Here is a 19,766-nt window from a genome sequence, read left to right as displayed (position 1 = left end):
TTTATGTGACTTTGTACTAATGCAAAATGTAAATCTCTAGCAATTAACATTTATAGCTCTAGCTATAAATAAATTAACATTTATAACTCTAGCTTTTATATTATCAGAGTTCCCATGGTTCTGTTATCTCCATTTGTCTACAAACATTTTATTAGAAATTTGACACCAGCAATGTCCTAATTAAAGTCCACTTTCTAGCATGAAGTACATTAATATACAGCAGCATGGATTTGTCCATTTGCAGTTTCCTCTGATTTCATGCTTAGTTATGGCAAATGTTGCAATTATTATTTTTCTTGAGACAGTCATCGTTCATATGATGATTGAACAGCCTTTTTGTAGCTGATTGTTCATGTCTCTTAAATCATAGCTACTTTTAATAGATCGCATTAAGACACTGGAATTAACTGTATCACCAAGTTGATTTCTGAATCTTTTCATGACAGAATGTTTTTCCTGATGTAACATGCAGAGCCAATGTAAAGTCACTGAAACCACTGGTACCAAGAAGTAAATTTGCCTGTCATAAAATGACATGAAAGTAGTCTACAGCTCTTCCATAGCAACAGCCCCTCCAGTTACAAAAATACTTTCTTTAAATGAGTTGGGTGCTGTTCTCAAGCAAGTGCAAACAGGAAGATCAAGCAAAGAAAAAGAGAACATCCTGCTTTTAAGACAGTCCTATGGGACCAAAGGTAACTTACATTCATTATGTTCCGTATTCATATAATCCAAAATACTTCAGAGGAAACTGAGAGGTAATCACCTCTAAGGAAGGAACCTGCAATCAAAATATAACTAGAGTATCATACCTGCCATGGAAGCTCAAAGTATTAAGCTTTTGGTTGCAATTTAATTGGCAAGGCATCCTCTCTAACTTTTGCAATGAGTTAGAAGTCATCTGCTCTACAAAAAGCCTCTTGTCCCTAGCTTTTTATTTGTAAATAATACATAAGCATCACTCAAGATAGTAAAATAAAAAAATAAATATTTTTAAAGCCCATATAAATACCTAGGGCAGCATTTAGGATCAATAGTTCATGGTACCTAATCCAGAATTAAAGGTATTCAATTATTCAGTAAACAAATTTGAAAGCCATTATAATAAAATTCTATATCTCAATAGATTTCTCTATAACTTACCTCAGAGCTTTTCCATAGAGTCTGCTATATATTTTTTTTTCAATAAACCTTTCCAAAACAAACAGGCTACATAGTCTACTTAGCACATCTACACAACGCATTTTGCATTAAATTCATTGCCAGAGCCTGGCATAATAAAACTAAGCTAGAATTCAAATATTGCTTTTGGCTTAAAGACAGTTTTTCTGGGGAAGTTCACTTCTCAATAAAGTCTTCACTGGAAAAATACAGGATGATTAAAGAGAGTCTTTGCCTGCTACACCCAGTGTACATACAGGCAGCAGATGTGCTCCTTGGCAAATACTGATGCTTCCAGTCTTCAGTAACCGTAGCTACAGATGCTTCTCCACCCTATGCTCTCACAGAAAAGGTAGACAATCTGCATTGTCACAAATGCAATGCTAAACCCTGACAGTCCCCTGATATCTCCCTGCATGATCATGAAGGCTAATCCCTCTCAGAACTGTGTGGTATGCTGTTTTGGATTTTGCCAAAATAAATAAAAAAATCCATCATTTTCCCATTTTGAAAACCAATATATATATATATATATATATATATATATATATATAGTTTTTGGTCTGGCCAACGTTAATCTGTGCTCATCTGAACAGTCATAGTGCCTCATAGAAGCTGTAATTCAGGTGTCTAATACCCACATTTGCCTCTGTGGGTTGGGCTCTCTGGCTGTACTACTCCCCTATGGTTGGTCCTTTGCAGTGCATCATGGGATTCTTACCTTGCCCTGTCAGTAACTATTTTAGGTGTACTGCACAATAATATGGTCAGAAATGAGGGAGGATCTTTCCTCCTCTGATAGTGTGATAATTTTAATTTTGGGGCTTTGTCTCCTTCCTACTTTGTCCAAAGTGGGCAGGGTATACATTTTCTGAGGTCATCAGTCCTGAAGCTTTTTTCCCCCCAATGGTCTTATGTCTGTTCTACTTTTTATGGTAGTAACCTTAGAGACAAAGCAAAATGTAAGGGTGACAGTGGACTTCCTTGTCTTCTCCTACACTCAGAACTGAGTTCTAAGTGTTTATCCGTACTTTAGGGTAGAAAGGATCTTAAATTCTGTGAATGGATGAACTAGTTCAGGTTAATAAAAAGACTCCTCCATACCTTTGCTCACTTTTTTATAAATAAACTTCAACCAAGCATTTTCTGTGGTTCTGATATATTTGAATAAATGCTTTTTCATGGCTGGTTCCCATTAGAGAATAAAATGTGAAGTGCTGAAATATTATGAGTAAGGCTCTTATCAGAAGCTGGTTGTCCGAGAAGGTCGAGTTGAGGAATGGCGCCTGTTTGCTGGCTTCTATTAACTCTACCATGGACATCAACAGAATATTCACCTATTTGCCTGTTAAAATGGAGACAAGATGCTCTGTGGATATAGAAGTCCTAATTATTGTGGGGAGAGCCTGAGATTGTTCTGAGAAAGGGCTGTGTAGTTATTAAAGAGAGAGGACCTTGGATCTGTTCTGAGAGAGAGGTAGAATTTGGGGACTGATGAAAAGCTTTAATTGCTTCCTTTTTTTTTCCTTGCTGAAAACTCTTTATGCCTTCATTCATTGATAATGCAGTACCATTAATGTTTACGGTGACTGGTTTGCATAATGGTACATAGTATCTAGTAGTCATCTTCTATTCTCTGAGTCATGTCACTGCAAATCACTGTTTGATTTGGATGTTTTAGCTATTTTATTGGGGATTCTTTTTGCCTGTATCTTTCTAGAAAACGAATAGATCAGATTTACCAGGAAGGTAAACCCATGAGCTGCTAAAGTGTACATGTTATTAAATGCAAAGTAGACCTTATATGATTTGGGTGTAACTTAGAATATTTCAACGGAACACCACATTTTAGTATTTTCAGTAAGGAAACCTCGAGTATATTAAAAAAAGCAACAGTAGTATTCCTTGCCTGATCCTTTGTATCTCTGTGGCACCATTGTCTTCATGTAACATAGCTGAACCTGTACAAATATTTTTTTTTTCTTTCAGGTTAGTTATTATTGCTTAGCACATTGATTTTTTTAAGATGAATGTTGGCTTCAGTAAACAGATTTCTATGCCTGGTGCTTTTTGTAACATGAAAAACATTATGTACAGTGAATGATGAATGACATTTCATTTTATATTACTCTCATGGTTATTTGCCCAAAACAGTTGAAATATCAGGCAACTGAAATGCTGCTTGTGTATGGCAAACTTCTAAATAAATACAGTGTGTGTTTGCAACACCATGACATTTTGTGGTGTACTCTCCTTCAGAAAAATCAAAGGCAGAAACGTGTCCCCCAGAAAATTTTCTCAGAACTTAAAAACAAAGGGTGGAATCCTGGTGTCATTGAACTGAATGGGAGTTTTTCCATTGACTTCAAAGGGATCAGAATTTTACTGCAAAACAAAGTTAGAGAACGGATGGGTCAGGAGAATGGTAATGGGATCCAAAGACTTCTATCTTTAGGTTCTGGGATCCAAGCAGAGTAATGACAGAGACACCAGCTGAAAACCAGCCTGTAGCCTAGTCTGTTTACTAGGAACTACAGTTCAACAATTCATCTTAAAGTTTGGCCTTCAAGCTATACTAAGAAAAATCATTCTCATTAGTAGTCTCAGCAAAGAGCCTAGCGTTTGGTTGAGCATGGACACTAAAGTATGGTAACTTTCTCTCTTAACAAATGGTTAAGTCATCTAAGCATTCAACAATAAGAAGTGATGATATTCTGCTTAAAGGTGAAGAGCCAGGTTTACATGGGTTCTACTCCTGGGTCTTCCATAAATGTATTATGTAATCTTGGCAAATCACTGAACCACTCTGCGCCTCAGTTTCCCAATCTGTAAAATGGAGATATTTGCCTCACATTTAATGAAGTTTTTTGATTTCCAAAGATGGAAAGTGCCAACCCTCCCAGGTCTCTCTCATTATGATGGACACCATTCATTTTAGTCCCAAAATTACATATGTTCTACATAAATTTGGAATTTTGTGTTGAAAATGATCAGAAATGCAGAACAATGAAAGCGAGGTTACAGAAAATGTCATTTACATGAAAGAAATGGACCCCATGGCATTTTAGATGTCACGACGGAATGACATTTTGTGTCCCACCACATTTGTGCATTGTCAGGTGGAGAGGTTTGGATAGAGCTGTAGAAGAGCTAAGAATTATTTATTGATACACTGAATTGTTGGTATACTTGGCGCCTGTGCTATACCTATTATTTTATTATTACGGAGTCCCAACAATCTGCCTAGTGTTGCTCTGTAGTTAGAAAGCTTTGTTTATAGGTATTATCAATCTGGAACCTTTAACGGGTTTGAAATTAATCTTTGAACTAATTATTTTAAAACTTATTATCTGAACACAGCAAACCATGGTGTTGACTGTCTGTATACCTGGCCTGAACTACTTCAATTTAGAAGCCTACTTATGACTGTAATGAATGTGGATAATCTCAGGCAAAGCAGAAAATTCAATATACTTATTGGCATGCCAGTACCCAGAATGCTCTACAGTTCACATTTCTTTTATAGCTGTGCTAGAGTCTAATCTGAAATGAATGGGGTTTGTGGGTGGTAGTGTTTTTTCCACTCCAATGTTTTTCTCAAAAAAGAATTCTCACAAGCTTTCACCACTTTGAGCTTCTTTTCGTTTTTTTCTTTTTTTTTTTTTTGAGGTTTGTTTGAATATGTTACAGTGTATTTAGATAGCATGGAAACTAACATTCTGTATGAAATCAAAACCTGAAACTTTTACATTGCTATATGTGAAAACAAACTAATAAACATCAGTTGTCACAGAGAAGGAAATATATGCTTGGAGAAGATACACTTAAATGAACCCCAAGTTTTCACAATAAGGACAGAGCATGTGGGAAGAAACAGGAAGCTGATTTAAATCAGATACAGTCAAAAGGAACTGCTTTAAGCAGTCACAAGTAAGGAACCCTAGATCTAGATAGGCTTAATGAGTTAGTGGGCAGACAAAATTTTGCTACACTGCCATTTTGACAGCAGTTGAATGGCACTGTGGAAAGAATAAATTATTAAAGTCTGAAATAATGGTACATATATAAAAAGGGGGGGAGGGATAGCTCAGTGGTTTGAGCATTGGCCTGCTAAACCCAGGGCTGTGAGTTCAATCCTTGAGGGGGCCACTTGGGGATCTGGGGCAAAATCAGTACTTGGTCCTGCTAGTGAAGGCAGGGGGCTGGACTCAATGACCTTTCAAGGTCCCTTCTAGTTCTGGGAGATGGGATATCTCCATTTTTTTTTTTATCCAGACTGACTCATGGGCCAACAGTCTCTGGTGTTTAGATATAACTTAAGTTAAACAGTTTACAAATCCATCAGTAATAAAAATCTCTACGAACACATTATTATCAAAAGAGCAATAGCGACTGATTGTATCATGCTCAGAGCTGGACATCAAATTTCCATGGAAAATAAATGTCAATGAAAAATGGAAATTGTCATAGTGCTATCATCACAGATGGGCTGCCTGCATATTCAAAATACCACTAAAGGGGGGGGGGGGGCAAAGAGGGGGAGGGAAATTAAGTGCTAGTGCCATGATGGTCAGCCAGTGCAGTCCTTCTTGTGGATATGTCCAATCAATCATACCAACCTCCGTATAGTTACCATGGTGACTCTCTCTCCATTATAGATTATCTGGAGATTTTTAGCTATCACTCCATTTTGTTAGTACAGATATGGAGGTTGCTGGTTGTATTCCTGTAAGGACATAAACTTTTGAAAAGGTCCTGATTATGTGTGTTTTAGGGACATTCTGGTTGTTGTTGTTTTTTCTTCCAAAAAAAGGAAATTAAAACAAAGCAAAACATCTCAGTTTCCTATACAAATAATGATATTGAAAAATAATCTTAAAAATCTGTGACTAGTTAGGTTGGACCTGGCATCCTCTCCACAGCTGTAGTAGGGCTACTTTAACCCACAGAGCCATAGAAATAGTTAGATCTGCTAGAGTGGCAAGCTTTTTAACATGGAGGGGCAGGCAGCCATTACGATATAAGCCATTAGTGCTGGTAGCACATGTGCACACTAGGCAAATTGCAGGGTGGTGCTACACTAGGCAGACACTGTCATATGGGCAGTTTGACTATGTATGTATGTTAGCACCATACTAGCATTCAGTGCTGCTATCACAATGGAACTGTGAGTAGAGACACAACCTAATAACTAAAGCTGAACAAGTAGTGGGGAAAAAATTCCATGAATATACTTGAAATTTGCTTTGATTTATTTGTGACACTCTTGAGTTCACTTTCCATGAATATTCAAGTGTTCAATATTCAGAAATTACAAATGTTAAGGTCCAATATTCACCAAAAGCTAATTTTGAATAGTATATTTGAGTGTATGCTTTGCAATTTGAGCCATCTTCATTATCTAACAAGGGAGCAGAAACTTTACCACATCTTCTGTAACTCACCAGCACAGCACGCATTGCAAATATTCCTTAAATTATCATCAGACCAAGGGTTATTCATAAGCAGCTTTGAACAAGAGCTAAATATGACAATGTTTTGCTCTGGTCAGACAGGACACATTTCAAGTAAATTATTAACTGTGAATTATTCATTTGCTCAGCTCTACTTCTACTAATACCTAGTAATTATATATTTCTCTTCAGCATCAAAGTATTCTACAAACTATGGCCAACATCCTATAAATGGATCCTTCATACACAGTCCCTTACTCTAGTACAGATTCCAGTTTAAGTCAGTCATGGCTATGAATTTCTTAGGAGGATAAAGGCCTATGATGGATTGTTTCTTCTTATTATTTTTATTACAGTAACTCCTAAAAGCCCTAATCAAGACTGGGGCCTCTTTGTTCTAGGCACTGTACACAAACATAATGAGAGAGGATCCCTGAGCCAACGAGCTTTCAATTTAAGAGGGTGGGAGGGGAAATGGAGGTATAGGGGAGTTGCTCAAGTTCACACTGCACATCAGTGGCAAAACTTGGAATAGAACAGAGTTCTCCTGACTCCCAATCTGATGTCCTATTCACTAGGCCATGCTGCCTCTCTTGCTGGCACAGCTGAATTGCAATTGCTATATAAAACTTGAAGAGTTTAATGTTGTGTGCTACATATTATGCCATATTACAATTAGTCTTAAAAAAAAAAAAAAGGATGATTCCACCCACATAGCGTTGAGGCATTCTTTCAAAAAGGCTAATGAGATGTTATATGAACCATCTGCTGCTTGCCTTTCATTAGCTCAAACACCTTTGGAAGTGGGGAAAACTCCTTTTTAGTAAAAGTAAAATAGCATTTTAACAAACAGTGAAATAGAAACCAAAAGTGTTTAACTGTACGGGGGTTGGTATGATTGATCAGACATACTCACACGGAGGACTGCACTGGCTGACCATCATGACACTAGCACTTAGTTCAGTTATCACAGATGGGCTGTCTGCATATCCAAAATACAATGAGTACAGCTGATTAGAAAAGGAGGGAGGAGGAAACTATGACAATTTTCATTTTTCATTGAAATTCGTTATCAGTGGAAGTTTTACATGAGCATGATACAATCAGTCACTATTGCTCATCCAGCAAGAACGTGTTTGTAAGGATTTTTATTACTGGCGGATTTGCAAATTTCACATGTTCCTTTTAATATTAACCACTTCTCAGCAATAAAAAGAAACTGTCCTGGACTCCAAGGTCAATGGAGCTCCTCCATAATAGAAGACTGAATTGGTTAACAATTTTACTTCCACTTCAACCAGAATTGGGACAAGATTTTTCTTAATGAAGATGACAAAAACTTTGCTGAAACATTACACACAGTGTTCCAAAGACTCATTGAAACTGGTTGCATACAGCCAGCTTGATTGTATAGATTGCCTGATATAACAATGGCTATTGAGGGCTTCAGAGAGAAGAAAGCTGACTGTCAAAAGGAGGTGGAAGGAGTGAAGTAATGACTTGGGCACCCACACAAAGTTATAAGAGAAATAGCATAGGTTAGTGTGCACTCAGAGAAAATTAAACAACCTGAAGGTATCAGACCATCAGGGAACAATCCTGCAAACTCTTTTCTCATTAAGAGTAGTCCTTTCTTACTTCAATGGGACTGCTCACACAGTAAGGACTATTTTTATATAGCGTGGGTTTGCAGGATCTGACCTATGCTCACTGCTAAACCATACGACATTAATCTACTGTTGGTGTAGAACGGTGGGAGGATGGGGCAAGAACACAGGTGCTAAAATGAATCTGTGAAATGAAACATGATCTTAACATGGTTCTTTGGGGGGGAGGGGGTTATATTAACCAACTATTTCACTCACTAGAGCCTACTTTAAACCCCTGCCATATTTAGGAAACTAATAGAATTCTAATTTCACAACTTTACTGTGTAAATATCCAAGCCCCATAGTTCACGTCATCCAAAAGTCACCCACTTTGCAATTTTTCTTTCATCTGCTTTTAAATAAAAAGTCTGCCTGTAAAATAATTTCAGCACTGAATGTATGTCTTTGAGCGGCTCTCTGAATACATCCATGGCTGGCTCAATAATTATTGCCAAAATGATTGTGATCTTAGTATCACTTGTTACTGGCTAGCAGTCTTTCCCCAGGACTAATTATTTTACAGACTATGTTTTAATTGCAGTGTGTAGGAGGTACTTTCTATAACTGTTGAGCATTACAAGGGGATAAGTTCCACAACAGGCAGATCATTAAATTTGCTACCAGGAATAAGCACACTTCTGGGACCAATGACATTTGTCAAAATTAGTCAACATGTTTGTCGAATCCAAGAGGCCAGCTCGAGGATCTGTCTCCTAATAACTGCTGGCCTAGTGAGTGCTGTTAATTATTTAACAGGGAGAAGCTATGGAAGACATAGGCCTTCTCAGGAGAAATGCCTTTTTTATTAACAGATATATTAAAAATCCTGAGTGAATTAAATTAATGCTTTAAACAAATCCAGGCTGACAATTTTCTGGTGGTCTGCAAGCATTGCTAGAAGAGATGGAGAAACAAGTTACAAATATCAAAATATTATGCATATTCTATCGCTTCTTATCAGAGCCCAGAGTGATGTAAAATACAACTGTTAACAGATTTGAAAACATCTATGCTCATATTGAATTAGGCCATCACCATTAATGTTACTTTATACATTATCTGCTAAATCATACTATAATAAGCACAGTGCAGGTCAGAAGCACTGCTATTCAGTGCTAAATATTACAGTAGTATATTTCAAAAGCTTGGAAACAGAAGGGAAGTTACAAGATGACTCTAACAGCTTTATTTATTGGGCAGATAGTTATGAAAAGTGAAAATCTGACACCCATTAATCTTATATCATTTCACAGTTTACATATAAGATTTTAAGGCCCAATCCTGCTCCTATTGAAATCTAATGGAAAACTTCTCATTTACTTCAATGGGAGCAAGGTCAGGTATGTAATAGCAGCAGAGATTATCAATTTCCGTCATGAGGTCCATCTCACATACAGTAGCCACAGTTCTTGGTAATGGAATGAATGCATTTCTGGAATAACATGTATTATTACTGAGTCTCAAGATGCATCAACTCTTGGACAACCCTGATGAACTAATAAATATTTGATGTGTGTAGGCATCTCATGAACATGTAGTGGTGCACATAAAGCATATCCTTTTTGCCATCATCCATAGTAATCTGGATTTCCCATTGAAGGAAAGTGATATCACAGCAGAATAGAACAGAAGCCACAGCTAAATATTCTATATACCTCATCAGACTTTAGCTGTGAGGCCTCAAAGATTAAACCCTTGCTTCTCAGAGAAGTGGGAATTTTGATCCTTTCACCAACAGTTGTCTGTCTGCTTGGTGACCAATTGCTTCTCCAGGTTGGGTTCACAGCTTTATAGAGGCCTTTCCCACCATGCTCGCCTTTGGTATCTGACCCTTATAATCTGAAAGAGGCAACCAGCTACAGTTTTAAGGTTGCCTTTGTCTCCGTGAAGGTGGGATTTTGTGGTATGTGATCTTCAGTAACTACTATAGGAACAGCATTATGGAACTAATTAAATCTTAGGAAGGGATGATGCCAATTGTTACCTTGAGGCAGACAGGTGGTTTTCATAGATATGTGGATCTACATCTGTCTAAGGCAGTTGTGAGTGACACAAAAACTGCAAGTGTTCTGGGATGTCTGGGGGGAGAAAGATTTTTCTCCTTCAATTTGCATTGCAGATAATTAGATACTGTTATAGTATGACATCTGGGATCTTACAAGCTTCATTACTTATGGGTGGTTCTTTCAGCTTTGCCATGTGCCTTATGGATTTGTATCTCTACTTAGTACTTTCCAAAGGATGGTATCTATAATCTTCAATGGTCAGTATGGGGATCCAGTGTTGTTTGGAGACTATACTCTAGAAAAATACCATCCAGCATGATGAAAATTTGACAGTTCTGCTTAAAATGTATAATAAGGCAGGTTTGAAAACTTTAGATAAAGTTATTTGGGCGGGGGTATTTCAGAGACAGGCACAATTCCTGACCAAGAACATATTATACAGCCAACACTCATGCCACACACCAAAATGGCCATTTTATCTTCTTTTCCATGAGTTACCTTAAAGATGTCACACTTAGTGTTTTCTGGACAAGTGCAGATCTAATTCTGAAGCAGTTAAAAAATTGTTTGCTAAATAAGATGTTTATGCCACTTCGCCTACAATTGTAATTAAAAATGTTTTGGATCATGTCCAATTCTTATTCAGATCCATGAAAAATTAGTCAAAAAGAAAAAGTTACATTTTCAAAGACAATAACTGAAAAAAAGAATTGTCTATTGCAATGGTTCCCAAACTGTAGTCTATGGGCCACCAATCACCTGTTATCCAAAGCCCAAGTCTGACTGAAATGAACAACACATTAATGCAACAGAGTAGATAAGATATAGGTTCAGGAAAGGAAGATAAAAATAAATGTGCACTACCATACAAGCTATGTATAAGCCTGCCTTTGTGTTTGAAAATAAAGAGAGAAAGAACAGTCTTCATGGACATATTGATTTTACAGCCAGAAGGGACCAGTCAAATCATCTAGTCTGACCTTGTGCATAACACAGATCATAAGATTTCCTTATATTAATTCTTGTTGCAAATCTAATAGCTGTATTTGAACTAAAGCATATCTTTAAGGAAAAAAACCACTAATTTGATTTACAAATTTCCAATGATGGAAAATCCACCACAACTGTTGGCAAAGTGTTCCAATGATGAATTACCTTAACTACTAAAAATTGGCTCCTTATTTCTAACCTTAATATGTCTAGCTTCTACTTCTAGTTCTTCTTATGCCTTCCTCTGTTAGACTGAAGAGCCTTCCATTATCAAATTTCTGTTCCCCAGGAAGGTATACTGATCAAGTCACCCCTTTAACCTTCTCTTAGTATTAATGACCCATTTTTCATACCAACATTCTACATTTAAGTTATCAGCTAAGAAGATTTGGAATGGTACACAGTATGGTACTATATATATATATATAATGGTATATACCTCACACAGGTACATCAGGAACAATAGAGCCATAGGCTTGGTTCTAGGTATATAATCTGAGATACGATGCTTCCCAACCACCTGTGTGCCCCAGTGAAATTAAATTGTATCACATTAATGCCTCATTGTAATATGAAGACCACCTGTACAGACCAATGATTGTGGCAAGAAACTTTAAATAGATATCAAGTCTTTCACTGCTTTACTACAGCCATCTTGAGGTTTCTATATTTTTATGCTTTTAATATTGAACTATTATTTGTTATCATTTACAACTATGCTTGGAACTTTATCAGAGTTATTGCATATTTTTGTTATTTCTGCTGAAAAGATAGACCTGTTTTATACAAGAAAAAATATGTGATGACATGAATTACCTTGGGGGTTAGCTAGATGGTGCTAACACATACGTATGCATGGCTGTATCAGGGTAACTGTTGAAGCCTGAGCCTTGTTGATTAGAAGTTTGTAAGGGGGAAAAGAAACATAAGTGAAAATGTTGTTGCTCTGTCCTAATTACAATAGTGTGGTTCATGTATAGCACACGTTTTGGTATCCCATAGAAAGTTCTATTCCAAATTTCCCATTCATATCAGTAAATTTATTTATATGTATATCCATCCGAGATTCATAACTTATAATATTCTTACAATACTTTAGTAATAACTACCCTTTTCAAGATGTTTTGGTGTGATTTCGCCGATCCTTATGGTGTTAGCAGAGATTTTTTTTTTTTTTAGTAGACCAGACTGAAATGTAAACTCAGCTCATATAGAAGATAAGATCTTTCCTCCAGGGAATATATTAAAAAGTTATACAAAGCCTATTAAAAGTTAAACACTATGATATACTGTATCTCATATGGGAAAAGTAGCAGCGTCAGATCGTAGGTAGGAATACACAAGGGAAAGAAGATCTGCTTAGACAAGTAATTAAAGCATTCATTTAAAAGACACAAGAACCTTTCCCCACAGCAGCTGAACACTGCTTGTGTACAATTTCACAGTGAAAAGTGCTTGAAATTAGAAAATGCTGAAACCTAATTTGTCTTGATGTCAATAAATGCTGTTAATGATCACACACTTGTCTGAGTAGGTTTGGGGAGTTTAACATTAATCAGGGTTTCAGTTAGGAAAACCCAAGACTGGCAATAACTCCATGGAGACAACAAGCTGTAACAAACTTTCTTGTAGGTCAAATGCAATTAACTAATAACCAGGGAAGCATGAAGCCATAGCTTTATTTAGCTAGATCAAAGTCTACTCAGGTTTGATACCTCCATAAAACCACTAGACCACAGTGCTTGTCCTGCCATTATTACTATGTATATAGTATCAACAACACTCCTGTTGCTTTGTAAACAGGTACCCATCTACCTACTATGTAAATGGCTCCCCACCACTGTCATAGCTGAACACCTCAAATGGTAGTGGAATTATCATCACAACTCCTCTGTGATACAGGTAAATGTATGTATGAAGACAAACCAAGGAGATTCTAATTTAAAAATCCACTAGACCAAAGGGCTGTTTTTTCTCTTAGAAAAAAAAAATCCTATAGTGAATCTAGAACATTTGCTTCAACCTGTTATTCTCTCTCTAGGTTTATGCACAGTGCCCACCCCGGTGGTATCTGATCCCCTTATAAGCCTAGCCCAGCTCATTTAGAAAACTGGAAATTGTTTTACGTCTGCTTTTGCTGCCACTGGACCCACACCTGGCTATCCTGGATAGTCATATTGCTTTATTTGTTTTATCATGAAATCTTGCTGCTCACCATCGTTCTGATCCAATACCCATTAAAGTCAATAGCAAGCTTAGGTTCATTTAAATTCCCTGAAAAGCCTCTCAGACCACCACCCAACCCACAAGATCGCAACATAAGTATAAAGATAATTGTTTATATAGTCTATGATATAACTAACTAAAACTCAAACCAGAAAAAGGCCAGGTTTTGCTCCTTTTCTAGGCAATATAAGATTGTCTGTATTGTGCAATGTATTATAGGAACCTGGCTTATTCCAGCATTTGTGATACAATCAATGAGAAGTTCTGTTGTCTTGATATAGGAAGTTTTGCCAACACCTAAAACTGAATGATATTCTAGTTATCCTCAGACAGCATCATTATCACCAATGTAATTAAATCCACAGCAGGTGGGAAAATCATGCAATGAGCTGAAGTCAGTGTTTGGAAGCTTTGCATTTGGCTTAGCAGCATTGCCTGAACTAGCTATTAAGGGTATACATTTATTAATCCTTGTTATGTTCCATAATATGTTAGCTGTAAATGGAATACGTGTGACAAGACTGTATATTGACTTGTAATATTTACTGGGGTCAGCACCACCTCTTGGGAATGCCACCTCTCATTGGGTGTGTTCACAGTCTTTAAGCCAGTCCAGCCCTGGTATGGGGCTGTATCCCAGGGCTTCCTCCCTGGAGAGGCTATCTTCCTGTGGCCCTCCCCATGCTCAGTCCTTACTCAAGGGCTACAACGAGCCAGGAGCTCCTCCATTTCTCCCCCAGTCCCTGCTAGCAGAATGTCTTTGGCTCAGTCCTACCAACCAGCCAGGAGCCTCTCACTCCCTGGGTCCTTGCCCACACTGAGCTGTCCATGGCCCTGCTGCTCTTCCAGGCAGCTGGGCCTGCAATCCTTTCTTCTTCAGCTCTAGCAGTAACTAACTGCAGCACTGTTCTGCAGCTCCTTTTATATGGCCCTCCTGGGCCCTGATTGGCTGCTTCCCCTGCAGCCACTCTAGCCTGCTTGGAGGACCTCACCACTGCTCTTTTCCTGGGGTGGGTGTGGCAGAGCCCTGGGGCCTTTAGCCTTTGGGTCCACCATATCACAGGTATATAAATTTCTGTGAAGAATTTGGAATGGAGTCCAAATCTGTCTAGAAAATTAGGATTTGTAGGGGTTAGCAATTATTATAGGAGTAAGTGTGATCTGAGTTAGTTGCATATGAAGAAATAGGGCAAAATTCTCTTCTCCATTAAACCCATGTAAAACTGGAATAACTCCAATGATTGCTAGCATACTGTAGATTATTGAAAATCTAAATGCTACTAAAATAAAAAATCCTAACTTGGATTCCTAAAATTCAGCTTCTAAAGCCATATGTGGGCAGCTAAATAAGTGAAGTGATGATCCAAAGTGCTTAGCAGCCACGATTCCCATTGTAATTAATGTAGATTAAGGGCCCTGACTCACATTTGCACTATGGCCACTTTAAAAATAGCTTACTCTGGAAAAGCTCTGTAAAATACGAATAAATGTAATTTGTGCCCACTTTATGGTCCCTTTACACTGCCAGAGCACCATCAGTGTGTAAATGAGAATCAGGGCTTTTCGGTACTTAATTTTAGGCAGCCAAAGTTTGGCATGATCAGCCTTTAATACTTAAGGCCAAAATCCCTAGGATCATGTGTGTGCAAGCATCTCCATAAAAGTAACACAGGAGGTTAAAAATCTACTAATCTTATGACTGTGCCAACACATCCTTTCCATCTACACTGAAACTGCAGCCTTAAATAGGTATGGTTGTTTGTGCTGGTATAGTTTCAGGTACTTTTTGTAGCAGAGAATAATGAAGCTTTATTAGTAAAGCAGTAGTGAGCTGACCAAACAGCTACCCAAAGAGCATAGTGTTGAAGTAGTCAGCAGGCTCATACTTCATTTCAAAGCTAAAACCTCTAGGCTTGCAGTAAATGATGCTAAAAATCTGACCATTAGACTGGGAGAAAATGTAATTGCCACCAAGAGTTTGCATCTACAAAGCTGCTGAAACAGAGGGGAATTTGAGAACTTGACTGTAAGCTCATAAGGAACAAGATACATTACTTTTGGTGTTTAAAAGTGAGCCCAGTGCCTTCATGTCTGCATCACTTCAGAATTAGAGGAGTCAGCAAGAAGTTGAACTGAGCTTCACAGACTGACCTGGGGAGACGCATAATAACTTACAGCACAATGATGGTTACAATATTTTGGAGAGAACAAACAATAATACAGAAAATAGGGTAAAATGTAATGAGATTCAACAACAAGTCAACAGTGTGTGTATTCTTGGGGGCAGTGCTCTGTACAGGATTTGGAAGTACATCTACATAAAAAGCAGAACACAGAGTAATGTTACTGTCAAGGCTGCTTCCCCACGTTGAACTTTAGGGTACAAATGTGGGGGCCTGCATGAAAACTTCTAAGCTTAACAGCTTAGATCTGGTCCGCTGCCACCACTCCCAAAGCTAGTTCCCTTCCCTGGGTAGCCTTGAGAGACTCTTCACCAATTCTCTGGTGAATACAGATCCAAACCCCTTGGATCTTAAAACAAGGAGAAATTAACCATTCCCCCTCCTCCCTTCCACCAACTCCTGGTGGATCAAGATCCAACCCCCTTGGATCTAAAAACAAGGAAAATCAATCAGGTTCTTAAAAAGAAGTCTTTTAATTAAAGAAAAGGTAAAAATCATCTCTGTAAAATCAGGATGGAAAATAACTTTACAGGGTAATCAAACTTAAAGAGCCCAGAGGAATCCCCTCTAGCCTTAGGTTCAAAGTTACAGCAAACAGAGATAAACACTCCAGCAAAAAGGTACATTTACAAGTTGAGAAAACAAAGATAAACTAACACGCCATGCCTGGCTGTTTACTTACAAGTTTGAAATATGAGAGACTTGTTCAGAAAGATTTGGAGAACCCGGATTGATGTCTGGTCCCTCTCAGTCCCAAGAGCGAACAACTTCCCAAACAAAGAGCACAAACAAAAGCCTTCCACACACACACCCCCCGCCAAGATTTGAAAGTATCTTGTCCCCTTATTGGTCCTTTGGGTCAGGTGTCAGCCAGGTTACCTGGGCTTCTTAACCCTTTACAGATAAAATGATTTTGGAGTCTCTGGCCAGGAGGGATTTTATAGTACTGTACACAGGAGAGCTGTTACCCTTCCCTTTATAGTTATGACAGTTACATACCTGAAAAAAGAATAGCAGAGGGTTTATTTCCTATACACTCATAGCCTACCCTAAAAATAAATAGCCAAAAGAGATACAACTTGTTAAACCACAGCCTATGGAAATAATAATAAAATCATAATACAAGACAGAAGCCTGAACAAGGATTGCAAGTGTGTGGGGATATACTAGAGAAACATCCAGGGATCACACAGAGAATATTTCTGCAGATGTCCCTACATCTGCAGGTGTAGTCCATGACAAGAGGTGGGAGGGAGAATTAAATGAGGGAGAGATGGTTGCTTTTTAGGGTGTTTATGTGTAGATGTGTTTATTCAGCACATTAAATGTGCACGCCACTTTAGAGAAAAATAAATTCTAGATCAATGTTCAAAACAGTTTATAATTAATGGGTCAAATCTTATGGTATTAAGACACCTACTACTCCATTTAGCTTCAGTTGGAGTTGTGGGCTCAGCACCTCTCAGGATTTGGCCCCCAGAGAAATATGAGAAATAAAAACAACACTGTAGGTGAGCAAAACAGAACAACTCCCCTAGCAAAGAAGATATTGCATATTCCCCCTCCCAATCAGACCTGTCATCTGCTCACAATTTGTTGTGAATCTGATCTTCTGTTTGCTGTGTCCTCGTACTGCTTCCCGCCACATCCATGCACATACAATTGCCTGATCACTGCACTCCGCCAGGTCTCTGGAAGAACATTCATGTTCAGGCAGCTGGCACTGAAGGAGGTGCATCATATTTGGAGGCTCTCTGGTGCAGTCACAGGTACCGGGACCAGTGACGTAGTCCTACTTGAGCATTGTCTCTAGACGGGCCAACTCCAGTGCAGAGTTGATTAAGGCAATGCCACATAGGCCCAGGGCTGATTTGTAGCAGGTGGTAGTAGCTCAACTGGTGGAAGCCAGAGTGCACAGGGCCATTCTCTACTCTTGTAGCCATAACTGAGCCCATGTCTATTTGGGTGACAGTGTTAGGGCTTTATCGGTGGCAAGAAAACTTCTTCATGACATCCGTCGACTCAGTAGTCGTGTTATATTGCAGATGTCTGGGATCTATACATTGCCTTGTGCATGTGACTCTATTAGCAACTTCCCAGTGTATATCAGAAGGATCAATACCTGTGAGGATATAAAGACTATTGACGTGGGTGGCTTAAGACATCCTGCAATTTAGCAGCAGGCGAGTTAAATATAGGATCTAGTTTCTTAAAGTGAGGGGATTGTGCCCACACTGCACAGGCTTATTCAATGGAGAAGTAGCAAAGTGACACTGCTATTGATCACAGAGTGGATGGGTCTGCCCCCCACTTTGATGTAACCAGCTTGCTGAGAATGTTGTTTAGTATGCTAACCTGGGCTTTAGTTTTCTCAGGGTGGGCTCGAGAGGAGAGGGTGTAACACGGAGGTATACAGCATTTATGGAAGGAGTACTTTTTGTCCCAAGCCAACTAATACTGAGTTTGTGTTTGGTGCCTCAGTTTTTGAGATGGAATGAGCTGACTTGCACCTGAATCTGTTCAAATTTGTCCATTACACAGATAGGAAACTCCTCAAAGACAGGAATGCTCAGTTCTGCATCAGAGTGACGACAATTAAGATTCATGAAAATGTCCATCTTCTGTAGAATTTAGGTGATCAGGACTCCATGAACACCAGGGTAGGAGAGAGGAAAACACTTCACCACATTAATCCTGCTTATTACAAAATCTTCCAGTCATTAAGGACTAGCTTGTGAAGCTTCTACTCATACTGGCGAGCATGTACTCATGTAGTCCCACTGAGGTCAATGAGACAATCTGTATAAGAGCTTGCCCACATGAATAAGGCAGAATCTAGTTGGAACTATACAGATAATGTTTTTTTTTTTCAGAAAGACCCATGTGGCCAAACTGCCTGGTCCTTAAATGGGTGTGCAGAGGGTGGGAGGACTCAAAGGATTTCACCCACTGCTTGGCTGACATAAGGGACAGCAAAATTGCAGTGATTCTAATCATGCCTGAAATGAACAGCATGGGGATGTCTTATACCAGGGAACTGGGGAAAAGACTGTGCCTCTTTGAGGCACCACTATGGGTATTGTTGTTCTATACCACCCCGCTATTTGGGCTAGTTCCTGAAAGGTGCAGTTCAGCCCTGTATTTGAAAAGAGATATTGTATCAGATGTTGTCATGCAAGTGGCAGCAGATTTCAGCGGAGGAGCTGCAACTCCCAGCTTATACCTTCATTAGTTTGTTACCAAGAGGGTTTGTTTTGAAAGTTCCCTTAAAAATTGTTGCAGGTGCTGTCGACAGTGTGTGGGGCAATTTCCACAGTGCACAGAAGGCATTGGATTAAATGTTAATATGTCAACAGCACTGATCTTCTATGACTCCGCAAACCATACTAATAAATCATGAAGGCTCAAGCTGACTGACAGACAATTTCATTTGGCAGTAACTTTCAAGGTTTTGAAATTTGTGTTTGGTCCACATTGAAATGAAAGCAAAACACTGTACACACTTTCATGGAAACTCAAATGTGATAAAGTGTCTGTTGTCAGGCTGTTGCCTGGCTGTTGCCTCAGCTTTCCGCTCAGGTAGAGGGTTTGTTGGTGGCCCTAGCCTGGGATGTGGGAGACCTAGGTTCAAGTCCCTATTCTGTCTGATTCAAAGTAGAAGTTTCATCCCAGATCACTCAGAATTAATTAATGGTAAATTCTCAGAATGGAGAGGGGTAACTAGTGGTGTTCCCCAAGGGTCAGTCCTCGGACCAATCCTATTCAACTTATTTATAAATGATCTGGAGAAAGGGGTAAACAGTGAGATGGCAAAATTTGCAGATGATACAAAACTACTCAAGATAGTTAAGTCCCAGACAGACTGTGAAGAGCTACAAAAGAATCTCTCAAAACTGGGTGACTGGGCAACAAAATGGCAGATGAAATTCAATGTTGATAAATGCAAAGTAATGCACATTGGAAAACATAATCCCAACTATACATATAACATGATGGGGTTTGAATCAGCTGTTACCACTCAAGAAAGGAATCTTGGAGTCATTGTGGATAGTTCTCTGAAAACATCCACTCAATGTGCAGCATCAGTCAAAAAAGAAA

At 38.7% G+C, this 19,766-nt stretch overlaps 1 long non-coding RNA gene across 2 annotated transcripts in view; it reads right to left on the bottom strand.

The window, feature by feature from the left end:
- LOC135983771 (uncharacterized) overlaps nt 1-19,766 on the bottom strand; it is a 165,860-nt gene that overhangs the window by 62,889 nt on the left and 83,205 nt on the right. For both annotated transcript variants that reach the window (XR_010601548.1, XR_010601549.1), the window contains exon 2: nt 705-781. This is a non-coding gene — a long non-coding RNA (uncharacterized LOC135983771). The remainder of the gene's footprint in view (nt 1-704; nt 782-19,766) is intronic.

The sequence above is a fragment of the Chrysemys picta genome, chromosome 5 (assembly GCF_011386835.1).
Source record: "Chrysemys picta bellii isolate R12L10 chromosome 5, ASM1138683v2, whole genome shotgun sequence".
Taxonomy (NCBI): Eukaryota; Metazoa; Chordata; order Testudines; family Emydidae; genus Chrysemys; species Chrysemys picta.
The sequence above is the reverse complement of the archived record's forward strand: the minus strand, read 5'-3'. Positions and strand labels throughout refer to the sequence as shown.